Genomic DNA, 17,570 nt, shown 5'->3' on the forward strand with positions numbered 1-17,570 from the left:
ACACCATTATTCATTCAGTTTTTCCCCAAATTAAAATCATTTTCTCCTAAGAGGCAAAAATCCTAGTTCATAAAGCAAGGTCAATCCTCAAGAATCTCTCCAAGAACCCTCAAGAACTTTCTTTCTCAGGTATGTTAGATGTTCATTCATGGATCCTTACCTTCCATAGAGCCCAAGAATCTCTTTTCAAAATACAATATTTATGATTTATGATTTCCATGTTTAAATTAGATTGAATTTATGTTCATGATGTTGTTTGAGTTTTAATCTACGATTTAGATTACAAGATTCAAGAATTGATCCTAGTATGTGTTGAATTACATGATATTCATGATGAACCCTTCAATTTGTAAGTTGATTGTGGTAGCCATGATTAACCCTAAGTGTTTATGAATTAATGAACCAAGCATGCTTCCTATATGTTTGATAAATTGTCTATGAGAATAAATAATGCTATTATAGCATGCTAACATGTAATCCCCATTCATGTACAAGTTAATGCATTACAAGTGTTTAATGGAATATCTCTATGAATGAATTAAGACAAAGTGAACATTGTTATGTTATTAAAGATTATGCTTTGCTTTACTTTTCACACTATCGAGTCTTGGGGGTATTTAATACCCGATAATTTAGTTATTTACCTAGAGCCAGTGTCAGTTACAGAATAGTATTAGTCATATCACGATCATTCTCAGTTCATTATAGAAATCAGTAGAACTCAGTCAGTTATAGAACTTAGGAAAACTCAGTAATCTTATTATCAGTCCATTCCAGTTTAGTATACTCAGTTCATTGTCTTTCAGTTGGGAGTAATATTCAGCATCGAGCGAGCCTAGGGATGGGGGCACACCTGTTAGTTAGGACTGGGTCCCTAGAAGCAATTCCTAAGATCTAGAACCATGTAGCCAACATGGGTTATGAGATGTCACCTATTAGATAGGACTGACATACTCAAGGATCACCCGCTAGTTTAGGACTGATATCAGGGGTTACCCATTAGTTAGGACTGCCTCCACAACAGTTTTCTTTACCCATGGCATGGTACTGACATCCTTTTAATTGGGGTTATAGATTGGACCCAACTCAGTTACCTTATCTTATTTGGGTTATGTCAGTTAGATGATTACCTCCCACAGTTTCAGTTTCAGTCTCAGTCCTCAGAATATAACTCAATTTAATTTTATAGAATTAGGATTGTCAGATACAACCACTCAGTTATCAGTAATTCAGATTATCAGTGATCTTAGATTATCAGTATATTCAGTTATCAGATTCAGTTCCAGTAGACTCTGTCACAGTATGCACAGTATATTCAGTAGTTACAGATCCTCCATGTATGCTAATCCAGCTCTTGAATATCATTTAGTTAGTTATTATTCATGCATATAAACCCATCCATTCAGCCTTACCTCATTTAGCATACCAGTACATTCCCACGTACTGATCGCATACTCATTTTTTGAGCTATGATATTTCATATCATAGGTTTGAAAGCTCAGATTCCTGATCGTGCTTAGCCAGATTTAGCCATTAGTAGCAGATTTAGCAGTGAGTCCTCACGCTTAGCTAGATTTAGCCAGCAGTAGCAGATTTAGCCATCACATCGACCTATCGACGCAACGCGTTGGTCTGCGCATAATTTTTGCTCTTTTAGTTCCACATCCAGAGAGGTAATTAAGTCAATTTCTCACTTTTATTCAACCCTAAAACATGAGATTAAGCTATCCTAAGGGTAAAATTCATTCTTTATTCTCAATTTCTCTCAAGAACGAAACCCTAGGTCATTTAATTTCAAGTCCAAGCTTTAAGAACACACGAACGATCTTCATGAATTTGATTACCAAGGTATGTTGTGTGTTAATCCTTGGGTTTCCTTCCACCCTTGGAGTTCAAGAACACTTTTTAAACTTCCAAGTTAATAGCTTCATGATTTACATACACAAATTGGGTTGTATTCATGTTTGTGTTGTTGTATGGGTTTAAATTCAAGATTTAATTGCAAGTTTCATGAATATAAAATAACATGTGTCTGATTGATATAATACCCATGTTAAAAACTCTTGAATTATTAATTGATTGTTGTAGTCATGATGCATTAGCATGTTATTCATGCCTAAGTATAAGGTTATACCTCCTAAGTGTTTGACAAGAGGCCTAAGTGAATAATTTGTGCATTGTGATCCATTGGTGGTCTCAGTAATGAATTCATACTATTACTACATGTTCAAATTACTCCCATGCTAAAGTTTTGACTTGTAAGTGTAATGTCCATGTGAATCGAATAGTGTAATCATGACACGTTAGCATGTGTTCTCATTCATGTACAAGTTCATGACTTCCAAGTATTTGACAAAATGTCTCAGTGATTGCATTGTGGTCAATTGACTATTGCTATGCTTTCAAAAATTGCTATGTTGTATTATTAGTGATGCTATCGTGTCTTGGAGGTACTTATTACCCAAAATTTAGCCGTTTACATAGTTACAGTAGCTATAGAATAGTCTGAATGTCAAGAACAGTTGTATTCAGTCAGTTAATAGAACTTAGTGAACTCCGTCCAGTACATTCAGTCAACACGATCATATTAGTTCAGTCAAGCCTAGCACAATCTAGTAATCAGTTTAGTGTCTATTCAGTTAGGAGTAGGATTCAATATCAAGCAAACCCAGGGATGGGGGAATTCCTGCCAGTAGAGGGTTTGTCCCTTAGTAGCAATCCCTGCGTTATAGAACTACGTAACCAACGTAGGGTAAGTTGTCCTCCTGCCAAACTCGGGTTGACACAAACATATACATATTTCATAAGTATTCCTGCCATATAGCCATCAGAATTCAGTATTCAGCTTCAGTATAGATCTCATATACATGATGTATAATTATGTGCGCAATATCGCATGTTCAATATGTCCAACCATTATAGTTTTCCATGTACTCTCATTCAGTTCATGATATTCACTCAGTCAGTTATTGTTCATGCATATGAACCCATGCATTTCAGCCTACCTCATCTATCATACCAGTACATTCCATGTACTAATGCATACTCTTTCTTTATGCTATGATGTATTATATCATAGGTTTGGGCGCTCAGGTTCCTGATCGCGCTTAGCCAAATTCAGTTAGCAGTAGCAGATTCAGTAGTGAGTCCTCATCCATCGAGGATATTATTTATTTTAGTATAATAGTAGATTTAGTATTTTATTAGTCAGAGTTAGTTGAGGGCTTGTCCCATCAACTTCATATTCAGACAGTTTAGTTAGAGGCTTTTCAGACTAGACTAGTTCAGACAGTATTCAGTTTCCAGATGACCAATTTCAATGTCATTCTTGGCATGGATTGGCTTTATTCCTGCTATGCCATAGTCGACTACAGAAATAGAGTTTTCCAGTTTCAGTTTTCGAATGAACCCATCCTGGAGTGGAGGTGTAATGTTTCAGCTTTCAGAGGTCAGCTTATTTCCTACCTTTAGGCACAGAAAATGATATCTAAGGGATATTTCTATCACCTTGTTCATGTTAAGGACGCTAGTTCCAAAACTCCCAACCTTGAATTAGTCCCAGTCATGAATAAATATTTAGATGTATTTCCCAAAGATCTTCCAGGAATTCCTCCCGAAAGGGAAATAGACTTCGACATTGATCTTCTTCCAGATACTCATCCTATATCTATTCTGCCATATAGAATAGCACCAACAGAACCAAAGTATTGAAAGAACAGTTGAAGGACCTCTTAGATAAGGGATTTATCAGACCCAGTATTTCCCCATGGGGTGCACCAGTCTTAATCCTGTGAAAGAAAGATGGTTCTCTCAGAATGTACATTGATTACCGTCATCTTAATAAAGTCATGATATAAAACAAGTATCCACTTCCCAGAATCGATGACTTGTTTGACCAACTTCAGGGTACTAGCTATTTCTCTAAGATAGACCTCAGATCAGGCTATCATCAGCTCAGATTCAGAGAATGTAACATTCCAAAAACAACCTTCCGTACTTGGTATGGTCACTTTAAATTCCTAGTCATGTCTTTTGGTCTTACCAATGCACCAACAACTTTCATAGACTTGATGAACCATGTGTTCAAGCAGTACTTTTACATGTTCATCAAAGTCTTCTTAGATGATATCCTTGTCTATTCCTGTAGTGAGCGTGATCATGTAGACCATCTCAGAATCATGCTTCAGACTCTCAAAGATCATCAATTATTTGCCAAATCCAGTAAGTGTGAATTTTGGCTAAGGTCAGTAGCATTCCTTAGTCATATTATTTTTGGTGATGGAATTAGGGTTGATCCTCAAAAGATCGAAGTGATAAGAAACTGGCCCAGACCTGTCTCTCCATCAGATGTCAGGAATTTCTTGGGTTTGGCTAGCTATTTCAGACTGTTTGTTGAGGGATTATCTTCTATTGCATCCCCTATGTCTAAATTGACTCAAATAAAAGTTAATTTTCTATGGTCTGATCCTTGAGTAAAGAGTTTTCAGGAGTTAAAGACTCGACTTATCTCAGCTCCAGTCTTAGATCTTCCAGATGGTTCAGATGGTTTTATGATGTACTGTGATGCCTCCAGAGTAGGCTTGGGTTGTGTCCTAAAATAGCATGGTAAGGTCATAGCCTGCTGCGCCTCCAGACAGCTTAAACCCCATGAGAAGAATTATCCGACTCATGATTTTAAGTTAGCATCCATAGTATTTGCCTTAAATATTTGGAGGCATTACTTGTATGGGGTGCATGTAGATGTGTTCACGGATCATAAGATCCTTCAGTATGTCTTTTCTCAGAAAGATCTCAATCTTCATCAGAGAAGGTGGTTAGAGCTCTTAAAAGATTACGACATGAGTGTACTTTATCATCCGGGCAAGGCCAACGTAGTGGCCGATGCTCTCAATAGACTATCTATGGGTAGTGTTGCTCATGTTAAGAGTAGTAAGAAGAAGTTAGCTCTGGAAGTTCATCAGCTTTCCCAACTAGGTGTCTGCCTAGTTAATTCAGCAGAGGGTATTATATGGGTTCAGAGTAGTTCAGAATCATCTCTAATTTCTGAGGTGAAAGAAAATCAGGATAGAGATCCCAGTCTTGTCAAGTTGAAAGAGTCAGTCAAGGATAAAAATAGTAGAGGTTTTTTCCTAAGGGGAAGATGGTGTTTTGCGTTGTCAAGGTCGTCTCTGTGTGCCAGGTGTAGATGACTTGAGGTAAAGAATTCCTGCAGAAGCGCATGTGCGCTACTTTATTCATCCAGAGGCCACTAAGATGTACCGTAACTTGTGGGAGATCTATAGGTGGAGTGGGATGAAGAGAGATGTTGCAGAGTTTGTGGCTAAGTGCTCTACATGTCAGAAAATTAAGATAGAGCATTAGAAACCTAGTGGGTCCATGCAGGAGTTCAATATTCCTACTTGGAAGTTGGAAGAAGTGAACATGGACTTCGTGACAGGTTTGCCTCATACTCGTCATCAGCATGATTCAGTTTGGGTCATTGTAGATAGGATAATTAAATCATCTCATTTTCTTCCAGTCCATACCTCTTATTCGGTTAAGGATTATGCCAAACTCTATATCAGAGAGTTGGTCAGATTACATGGTGTTTCGCTATCTATTATCTCAGACAGAGGTACCCAGTTCACCTCTTATTTTTAAAAAGCATTCTAAAAGGGTCTTGGTACCAAGTTCATCTCAGTACAACCTTCCATCCTCAGACATATGGTCAAGTAGAAAGGACCATTCATACTTTAGAAGATATGCTAAGGGCATGTGCAATTAATTTCAAAGGTACTTGGGATGACTACTTACCTTTGATTGAGTTTACATACAACAACGACTATCATTCCAGCATTCGGATGGCTCTATTTAAAGCTCTCTATGGTAGGAGATGCAGATCTCCAATTGGTTGGTTCGAAGTTAGTGAGGCCATAGTCCTAGGGCTTGACTTAGTATTCGATGCCTTAGAAAAAGTCCAGTTGATCAGAGAAAGACTTCGAGCAGCCTAGAACTGAAAAAAGTCTTATACAGATGTGTGCAAAAAGGATCTCAAGTTTGAGATTGGTGATTATATTTATATAAAGATCTCTCCCATGAAGGGAGTGAGGTAGTTAGACAAGAAGGAAAAGCTCAGTCCCCAATATGTCGATCCCTTCAAAATTCTTAGTCGCTTCGGCAAGGTAGCTTATGAGCTCGAATTGCCTTCAGATCTAGAACCAGTTCATCAGTCATCTATGTCTCTTTGCTCAAGAAGTGCATAGGTGACCCAGCAGTTGTAGTCCCTATTCAGAGCATAGATGTTCAGAACGACCTCTCTTATAAAGAGATTCCAGTCAAAATTCTTAACTATCAGACTTGTAGACTAAGGAACAAAGAAGTCCCTCTAGTCAAAGCTCTTTGGTGAAATCAGTCTGTTGAGGGAGATACTTGGTAAGAAGAAGTAGACATGCGAACCAAGTACCCTCACCTCTTCTCTGCTAACTCAGATATAGCTCAAGGTAACAGTTCTTCTTAAGCTTTTATGTTTCATGTTCAAATTTCAGTTACAATTTGGTATCCAGTTCATGTTCAGAATTCCATCATAAACTTGGTATAAATACCATTGCATATTCAGTCATGCATTCATGTATCAGTTCAGTCATATAATCATGCATCAGAGATGCATTCTTATTGTGACAAACTCAGTTCATCAGAACACCCAGTCATGCATTCATGAATCAGTTACACATGCATCAGATATGCATGCTCAGTATGGTGTATTCAGTTATCAGTCATGGAATCATGTTTCAGTTGCTCATGTTCAGTATGTACGTTAGTTTATCTCTTTCCCCCTCTCAGTCAGTCTTATTTGAGGACGAATGTTCTCAAAGAGGAGATATTATAGGACCCGCAAAACTTCTGAGCTTAATTAAGTTCTTTAAGCTTGTCAAGGGGTCCCATACTTAGAAAATTCTAACCAAGTTCCCAAACTTAGCCTATTCTGGCCTTCGAAAGTTGGCAATCTTATCTCGCTATCGTAATGTCCTTTAATGGCCCGTATTTTTATTAATTCATGATCAGGAAGGTCAATAGGTATTCTCAGACAGGTTTTAGATTTTTCAAAACATGTTTAGATCATGCTTGGAGTTCCAAAATAGTGGACCAACACGATCTTGGCGCGCTGCGTACCTAATCGTGTTGGTTAATATTTATGTAGGATGCCAGAGCCTAAACTTCTGAGGCTCGATACAATCATGGCGTGATGGATCGAGTATCACGTTGCAGCCATCAACGTGCCACGTTGCTTGTAGCATTGTCACCCGATTTTTAGTCATTAAATGGCCACGTCCTTAAGGGAAAAAAGATCAATTTTCCACCCCTATTTAAGTCACAAACACATAATTCAACCCTATTTTACCCAATTTATAGTGGTTTCTCTCCTAAATCCACTAAGAACAAGCTTAGGGTTTCCAATTAAGGATCCAATTTCAAGAATTTCACCATTTGTTTTCAAGAATCTTCCATTCAAGGTATGCATAGTGTTCATTTATGGATTTCTTTCATCCATGGAGTTCAAGAATCAAGTTTTAAATCATGAATTGTGAATATTTTGTTTTGGGTTGCTTATGTTCATGAGATTATGATTATATGATTCCCAAGTTGGAAACTTTATGTGTTTTTTTTATGAATTTAGGTTGGTATGTAAGTTTAAATCCATGAATTGAGTTGGTTATAATGTTAAATTTGATAATTATGCCTATGCCCTAAGTTGTGCATGCAAGGTGTTTGACAAAATTCCTAAGAGGATAAAAATTATGCATTATAGCTCAATTGTGATCCAAATGACAAATGCATGCTTTACCCTTATGTTCAAACGACTTCCATATTAATCTTATGTATTGAAATTGTTTGTTGTATTGCTCATGAGTTAGCCTTATGAAATTATGCCATGTATATAAGCTATCCAGTCCATGTACCAAGCTATGATAATCAAATGCCCATGAAAAATTCCTAACTTATTGTATTATGGATAGTGAATGTTGGTCATGTAATCAAGAATGTCATGCTTTGTCAGTTTTCTTCTATCGAGTCCTGGGGTACTTGTACCCAACAACTTAGCTGTATGCCTAAAGCCAGTGTCATGTTTTCACGATATTCTCAGTCAAGCCATGGTCAATAGAACTCAGTCAGTCATGTGACTAAGGAAAGCTTAGTAAATCAGTAATCTTAGTAGTATTCCGTTAGTTAATGGAACTCAGTTAACTCAGTCCAGTTCAGCTCAGTTAATCATGTTCAGTGTCTATTCAGATGGGAGTAGGATTTAGCACCGAGTGAACCCAAGGATGGGAACTCACCTGCTAGTAAAGGGTGTGATTCTTAGAAGCAATCTTTGCATTCCAGAACTACGTAGCCAGCATAGTTTGAGACATCTAACCTACCAGTTGAGGGTTGATGAGGTAGCTTACCTACCAGTTGAGGGTTCTCACCATTCTCATTTGAGTACCTTCCAGTTAAGGGTCACTTACAGCTTGTCCTTACCGGTGGCACAGTATTGACACCCTTCCAATTGGGGTTATAGATTAGACCCCAACTCAGCTATATTGCTTTATTTAGGGCATGTCGGTTAGAGGACTACTTTCCCACAGTTTTAGCCTCATTCTCAATCTCAGTAAAAGAACTCAGATAGTTCTTTAAAATCCAGGACTGTCAGATACAGTCAACTCAGAACAACTCAAAACTCGGCTAGTTCCATTAGAACCTAGACTATCAGATATAGTCGCTCAGTATCAGTTATATCAGTTATCCATAACTCATGTTAGCAGTAATCAGACTCAGTAGTCAGTTCAGTATGAATTCAGTTACTGTCACTTGTTCATGCATATATTCTCACGTTTATGTTTTACAGTCGGTTAGCATAGTTCATGCATATAAACCCCTTATATTCAATCCAACTTACTTGCATACCAGTACATTCAATTGTACTGACACATTTGTTCTATGGTGTTTTATACCATAGGTTTGGAAGTACGAACTCCAGAGCATTCTTAGTAGATCAGACGTTCAGCAGCCAGGCTAGCAGTGAGTCCTCATCATTTGAGGATCGCATGATTATTTTATTACTTTATTATTTTAGTAGTTCGGAGTTAGTTGGGGACATGTCCCATCAACTCCATTATTTTTAGATAGTTTAGAGGGTTCTAGACTACAGTATGTTCAGACAGTTTATTTCAGTTCATGTTTTGGTATTAATATACCGTACTCTCAGATATTATATTTTATCCGTTTTGAACCTTATGTCATGTTTCAGTCTATTATTTCCACATTTTACATGATGTTATACAGTATTCAGGTACATATATCAGTCATGGGTTAGCTTGTGGTCCTTCGGAGTCATGAGCAACGTGTAGCGTTTCGGGTACCATATTCAATGTGTTAAAAAAAGAATGCGGGAGCTGAAATACCTTTTCCTATGGTAGAAGAGTTCTCAAAATCTTTTATCTATTCTCAGCTATAGGTAAACTAGCCATAATTCTACTCGACAGAAAATCAAATTTTGAAAAAATATGTCATTATAAGTTTTCCCAACAGAAAACCATAATTCTGCAACATCATCATAAATTGAAAAAGATTGTGATATTTATAAATGTTTTCTTAATGTCAAACTATAAATAAGAACCATGATACACAGTAATATATCTGCAAAACACCTTTAGAAGATGAGGCAAGACTTTCTAACAAAGTTATTTGGGTGAGCAATATATCTCCAACGATAAACGACTTCTTATTACCAAGAAAAAATGATAATTATTCCACTATTATATTTATTTAAACTGATGTACAACTTGTTTATGTTGTTCAATAGGGCTTTGGTGGTATTGAAGTTGATGGGGACAACATTGATGGAACTAAGAATTGTGGCGATGTTGATTCAATAGTCAATAATGTTATTTCTAGTGTGTTTGCAACCTCTTCTAGTTTTCCAACATCTCCTGATATAAAAAATACTCAAGTTGAGAGATCTGTAAGTATCTCAAATTCCAATTTACATACTTCTTTGCTTAAACTAATTTACTATAAATTTTTTGTGATTTTCAACAGGAGCCTGGTGGTATTAATGTTGATACAGAAGACATGATTTTTGATTTTGATAGAACTAAGAAGGTTGTGAATGATGATTCAAAAACTTGTGATGTTGAGCTATCTGTAAGATTTATCTTTTCGTTTTCTTTATTACTTTGTGGTTGTTTTTCTATCAATTTTAGATCCTTCTCTATTTTCCAAAATGATGAACAACAAAGTACTCGTGTTTCTCCAATGAAAAGTAAAGGCTCTCCACTGAAACCTAAAGGCTCTCAATGAAAAAATAAACGTACATTAGGAGGAAAAAGGGCAGCAAATCAGCGATGGAAGTAGAAGTTAAGGAAGCCACTCCTAAAAAATCAGTTAGACAGAAATTTGTAGGACAGTTAGCCAAATCTCTATATGTGGCAGATTTTAATTCGGGTGCATCGCAATCCATTTTTTATCAAAAGCATCCTTTCATCTGTGACATTGAAGCATTTGATAACCTGTCAATCTTGAACACTGATTTTTGGGTGTTCATCGAGTGTGGATTGAATAAGTCAAAATGGTAGGTTTACTATCTTTAAGATTTTTATTTTGTCATTTTTGTACTTATGGTAACGCATATATTCTGATTGTATTTATTTTTCACATATTTTAAGTTCCAAAAATATATCCATTAAAGGCAAAGATGTGCTGCCCGAATGTTTAATGTTTGGCTCTTGTGCTGTGGATTCGAAGGAGTGGTGTTATTAACTTGCAACTTGTGGTCGACCTTTGAATGACATGGTATTATCACTTGCTATCCTAATCTATATTTGTAATGTGTGCCTTCCTGTTTTATTCAACCTTATTATTCTTTATATCATACATGATTATTCGCGGTTAATGTGTTTTTGGCTTGTCCTTTGTTTTGTTCCCCCCTTTCTTCTAGTAGGTTGAACATGCTGACAATATTTCTTGTTTGGCTGTTTGTAATGGTTACATTTATTCTGGTTCTTGGGGTTAGAGTTTGAAAGTGTGGAGAACTTCTGATTTGAAGTGTTTAGAGTCAATTAAGGCTCATGACACTAGTTTTGTTTGTTGTAGTACTAGATCTCCTATGCCAGAACGAGTTACTTTTTACCTTTCATTTGAGCCCATTAACGTTGTTGTTTTCTGTGTCTCTCTTTTGGAAACACCAGTTACATCCTCCATTAGGTCATTTTTGATATTATATATACATCTTTGAATCTGACAAATCTGTCATGAAAAAGTGTTCGCTGTTCCATTTGAATAGATGAGAACATGAGTATTGTGTATTTTTAGTACACACTTGTTCTTACCTATAGTATATAGATGAAGGTTGTTTTGGGTTTTGCACAAACATTGGAATAATGATCCTTCCAGTGATACAGAGTTTATGAATGACTATATAAATATCACAATGTGTATGGATAAATAGATTTCTTATTCCACAATTCCAAGAGGTTTCCTCATGTATAGACTGAAATGACTTTCAATGACTTCAAATCCCCCACACGAATGGATCTGAAATACTTCTATATGCTCGACGAATTTCATACTCACTTTTGAAATATGCTCTTTTTTATCGACTTTGCTTCTTTAGAGATGCATTCTGTCTCAACATTCAACAAGAAACTGGTCAGTGAGTGTCAGGATTTGTAATGCAAATTGCTAATGTGCTGATTAGTGAAAAAGGCACACTAACCTTCTATTTTACCAAAGCTTCATAGTTGATCCTGTCTTTCCACTTACTCTTCCAAAGTTAAATTAGTCAGTTCCAACATATTTCCCTGGAACCAGAATAATGTGTACCTCATCAATTAGCGATTTGAGCTACAAGTGTCTAGTAGTGTGCTTCAGGTTAAATAACTAACATAACAACTCATGTTTCCAATTATCAAGAAAAGCCTAAGAGAACCACTCTCCTAAAAAACTCACTAAAGATCCCCTCCCTTATTTTCCTTTACCTAATTTGTCTTGGTGCTGGTCATCCAGCTAGTCTTCTCACATCGGAGAGGATGTAAGCAAATCTTACCCTACCCTTGTGTGGGGTAGAGTCGTAGAGAGGTTGTTTCCAGTACAGTCTCAGCTTAAAACATATGTTGCCGACAAAACCATGTGTAACAGTTAAAAACATTCACTATTGGAAAACATAAAATATTCTAAAAGAACTTACCCTGGCTATGTTAAAGGAACGAAATCTTGAAAATGCTTTTGTTAAAACATCTTCATTCACCTCATTCCCAAGGTTTCCACAGGATAGATGAAAATCATCTGCATGACCCCAATAATCAACTTAGTCAACTGTGTAATAGAACTGAGTCAACTAATAACCATCTTATAACAAAAGCAGCAAAAGACCAGACTATAAAAAAACATGTAACATGGCAGATCAATATGAGGTAATGTAATCATAATGCGCTTAGTTTTTTATAAATTGTACTACTTTTCTTGTAATTTGCATTGGTTGAAAATGGTCACATTTTTCAATCTTAAGAATAATGCTTGTGGTAATTTTAACTGTTGCACAATGTGCTGTTAGCTCGAGATAGAAGTTGTGGAGGTTTAAGTGTTCTAATTGTTTGAGGGGTTTGATCATCTTACTTTGGTTACTTCTTTATGTAATAAATGTGTTGTAATGCTCTTTACAGTGCTCTTTTTATTTTTCACAACATTTGGACATAATGTTCTACTACATGAGGAAGAAGAAAAAATATGAACCTAATATTATTGTGAAGTTCACTACAACAAATTTTATATTTAAAAACAAGATTGATTCTTTTTATCAAGATTTTATGGAAAATAGGAAAGATTTTTTTGTTATCCCCGAGAAACATGAGGTTGAGGAGTATATCAGAGGCTTCTATTGTGATGCAAACGTACCTTGGAACAAGGTTGACTATGTATTATTTCCAATTTATGTTCCACGAGAAAAATCTGAACTTGTACACTGGATTTTGAGAGTTTTTAACTTTACTGATTGGTGCATATATGTATACGATTCCAACCGTACCAGTCGCAGTGATAAAGTTATTCAAAAGTGATGTTACCTTACCAAATACTGATACCGTGTTTTCTGCAAAAAGGTCAATTTTTATCTTGAGAAGGGCATTGACAAATCTGAAAATGACACTTTGCCAATAAAAATGGTTGATGAGCTACCACAACAAACTCAATGGTATATTATTGCATTCATTTTTTAAATGTTCATTTCACTTCTTTTTTTGTTGTTTTTCATATATTCATGTAATATATTTCCTTTGTATCACAATGATTGTGGAGTATAAGTTTGTGCGTTTGCTGAATATGTCATTCATGGTAGAGATGTTCCTAAAGAGATTGACATTGGTTATGTTCGCATAAGGTATAGAGCTTTTTTGTGGGATTTAAGAAAGAGAAAACTACAAGCCGGTATAAAAGACAACACTACAAAAATGTTGGCAGATTATTTGGAAAGGAAAAGAGGAACAGGATACACCAGGAGGAGTAGTTTAGTTTTGTAGTTATTGAAAATCACTGCACATGAAGAATTTTTAGATATTTTTATGAGATTATGTAAAGTTTAAACAGTTTTTTAAAATTGAATCGACTATTTTTTATGCTATAACATAAAGTATACAATGTAGAATCGCTACTGATTCATTTGTTGGTATCTTTATATATTTATGTTTTATTATCGAAGAATATTTTTTGCTTCTTCTTGTGGCAAGTTTAGTCCATGAGGCAAGAGTTCTTGAGTATCTTCTAAATTAGTAGACAATGTGGCAGAGCTACATGAGGTATAACTTGTTCCTATGGGGGCTATCTTATCATTAATTATGTGTGAATGCTACATGAGTATTTTAATCATTGTGAACTTTTCAATCATATTTGTCCTCGATTAAATAGCACAAAATAAGAAACAGTTTAGACCTTCTAATCTAAGGGTCATCTACTCCCCTCAGTAGTTGGTTCTCTATTTTTATGTATTTGGTTTGATGTTTGCTTTGTTTATTGATATCATTTTTTTCCTACTCGTAATTGAATACTTCCCCATTCTTTTCTTTTGGTAATTTTTAATCTTTATTACTTTTGTTCTTGGCTTTTAATATTTTAGTTTTTGTCTAGAAGATTGATTCTCATATGGTTGTAAGATTGTAATATTCCTATAAACATATTTTGTATGGTAGGGGAAGAATTTTCTTTGAAAAATTGTGAGTTTAACCACCTTTGATGTCTAAGTCTTGCCTCTACGGCAAGAGTTATAGATCATCTGCCAAATCATTATAGACTATGCTAGTGTCAACTCTTACCCATGGGGCATAACTTGTTCCTTTGAGGTCTAAAAATCTTGCCTCTTGGGGAACACTTATAAATTATCTACCAAATCATTACACACTAATCTAGTATAAATGCTTGGCCATAGGCATAACTTGTTTGTTTGTTGTATTAATTTTTGCCTCTAGGGCACGAGCTATAGATCATCTGCCAAGTTATTACACACTAATCTAGTGTCAACTCTTGCCTATAGGGCATAACTTATTTCTTTGGGGCTTAAGTCTTTCCTCTAGGGCGAGTGTTGTAGATCATCTGCCAAATCATTATAGAATAAGCTAGTGTCAACTCTTGCCCATGGGGCATAACTTGTTCTATATCTTGCCTTCAAGGCAAATTTTAAAGTGTATCCCGTGGAATTATTTACATCACATCTCTTGGGAGTATGGTCCTTCCCCGAATCCTGTTAATATGATATATTCTTACACATCAATATATAAAAAAATTTAACATGCTAAGTAATTTTTATAAACAATCAATAAGAAGGTATTGAGTTAAATACTTCACCACAAGTTAAAACTTCAAATAAATACGAAGACATTCGTGATTGAAAGTCAAAAGTAGTTGTTACTAACTAAAATAGGGGATCAATGAATCCTATTATAACTACTATTTTGATCCAACTTCTCTGATAAAAAGTATAACTACATGTTTTTTTATTTTTCTTTCTGTATCATCTTGCATATGGATGAAGATAGGAGTGTAGTGACAATTTGATATATTGTGCCCGGTTCTTTTGCATCTTGAACATCTGTAATTATTTCTTGAAGATTCTATTCTGCAAGGATATCTGGTTGTTTGTCTTCTCCCAAGTAGAACCTTCGTATCTAGGAGTTTTATGATCAAATCCTTTATGCTATCTGGAACAATCCATGATGTTGTACTTCCAACTGGTAGGATTTCTCCCTGGTATGTTTATAGCCAAGATTGTCTTGAGAACCAATGAGAATAATAGCTAGACTTGTTCATATGTCTGCTGTTTATCACTGCAATTGCATAGGTGCATGGTACCTCATCTGTTTGAAATACCAAGCATTGACAAGTCCTATTCTTTAGGTCTACAATGCATTCAACTTTTTCTTCTCTTACAACCAATCTTGTTACATCAATGAGGTTTACCTGTAAATAAAATGATAAATAAATGACAACTTATATTTGTTGTAGTCTTGAAAGCTATATAATGTGATTAAGAGAAGAGAAGAGAAAAGTGATTTAGTCATCTATTTATAGGAGCAGAACCAATTATACAGAGCTTCAACAACCAAACAGATAGAGCATAAAATCATAAACAATAACACATCTAACCTATGGACAGAATCAACTTGAGGACATCCAACCTGTGAGTAGAATCTCAACTATAGAAAACCTCAGATATACAACCAACACTAAATAAAAAATAAACATGTTTCTAGCATATGAGCAAATAGTCAACTATATAAAATTCACGATCAAATATCTAACATCAAATCATAAACAATCACACATCTAACTTATGAGCAGGCATCCGGTATAAAAACAACTAACATCCAATGCACATGTTTGCAGTTTCTATATACGTGGCCAATGCACACAAGGTTTGGAGTGCCCTTATAGGCATGAGATGCTAGAGACCGGGGAGCTTTCAGAGCAAAACATTAAGGACCGTTACTATGGGTATGTGCAACTGAATCTTTATCCTATTAATTTGAACGCTATTGGTGTTCTTAGGTGCTCATATGACAATTTGGATATTTAATCTCCTGATGGCAAACTATTATTATGTGCTGGTTGTTTGTAGCATATTCCCTCATTGCTTATTCATGCTACTTGTTACATATGGAATGGTCATCCAAGGAATGAACTTTTAGAGTCAAATTACCTGTATTATATAGAAAAGACAGAACCTTGCTCAGGAACAACAACTGATTCAATAGTGATGCTTCCAACATATGAGCAGGAGAATCAACTACAAATAAACTGAGATAAAATAGATATTGCATCTAACCTATAAGTAGAATCAACTATGATAGTGAAACATCTAGTATATGAGCAGAATCAGCCATACAGAGCAATCAACCACACATAAGGGATGAATCTTGAGGCAATAAAAAATAGCTACAATCAAGCATACAACATCAAATCATAAATCAAATACAACCAATGAGCATAATCTAATCAGTTGTGGAGGTTATCCTTTTATAGAGATCATATTTTTAATAGCATGTAGACGTTATTCTTCTCAATTATCTACTAATTTTATTGTATATTTCCTTATTATCAAAATACAATTTCAATTACTTACTTTCAATTTCAAGGCGACTTGAATCTTGCCAGTCACCTCCACTACCGCCCAACGTGTGATGTCATGAAAGTTGCCTTGTGCTTTTATTTTTCTTTCATAAAACCATCTTTGTAACTTGTTCTGAATGTAATCGGCCAGTCCAAGTATTGATGGTTTCCTTGATTTTCTCAGTACCACATTCATGGACTCCACGTTGTTAGTCATAACCATATTGTACCATCTATTAGTATGAAACGAACAAGCCCATCTTTCTGGTTCTTCTTCTTTCAAGTACTCTACAGTAAATTTGTTGACTTTTTCTATCTCATCCATGGAGGTATAAAATTTAGTGCATTTGTATGTTGTTGATGCGTTGTAGATGAGTGATAGAACCACATCTGAGAAGTATCTTTTTTTGAAATTCTTCTCTATGTGATAGATGCATATCCTGTGCTGACACTCTAGATAGACATTTGCAACTACATTTGCAATAAATGGGTGATGATCTGATAGAATAGACCATTATTTACGTACCCCAATTGGATTTCTTAACTGATTGAAGAACCAGCCATAAGACTCATTATTTTCTTAATCTACAATTTCAAAATCCAAATGAAAAATGTTGTTGTTTCCATCCTTTGACACAGGTATCATGAGGACACCACGATATTTTGACTTCAAAAATATTGCATCTACCATTATTATCAGTCTACAGTTGGTCCATCCAATGATTGAAGTGCCATAAGCAAAAAATGCATACTGAAACCTATGTTGAGCAAAAAAATATTAGTAACAATTTGCATTTGATGTTTATAATCATAGTACAACAATTTTCTATACTAAGTCTTGCCCATGAAATAAGAGTTTCATATATGTTAATAATCTAAGCAGTGCAATTAAAGAATAACCTTTTGCCTCTAGGGAAAAAGTTTTCAGTTTCAACAGTATGTACTTGTTCTAAACTAAG

This window comes from Capsicum annuum, chromosome 12, assembly GCF_002878395.1.
Source record: "Capsicum annuum cultivar UCD-10X-F1 chromosome 12, UCD10Xv1.1, whole genome shotgun sequence".
In the NCBI taxonomy this organism is placed as follows: domain Eukaryota; kingdom Viridiplantae; phylum Streptophyta; class Magnoliopsida; order Solanales; family Solanaceae; genus Capsicum; species Capsicum annuum.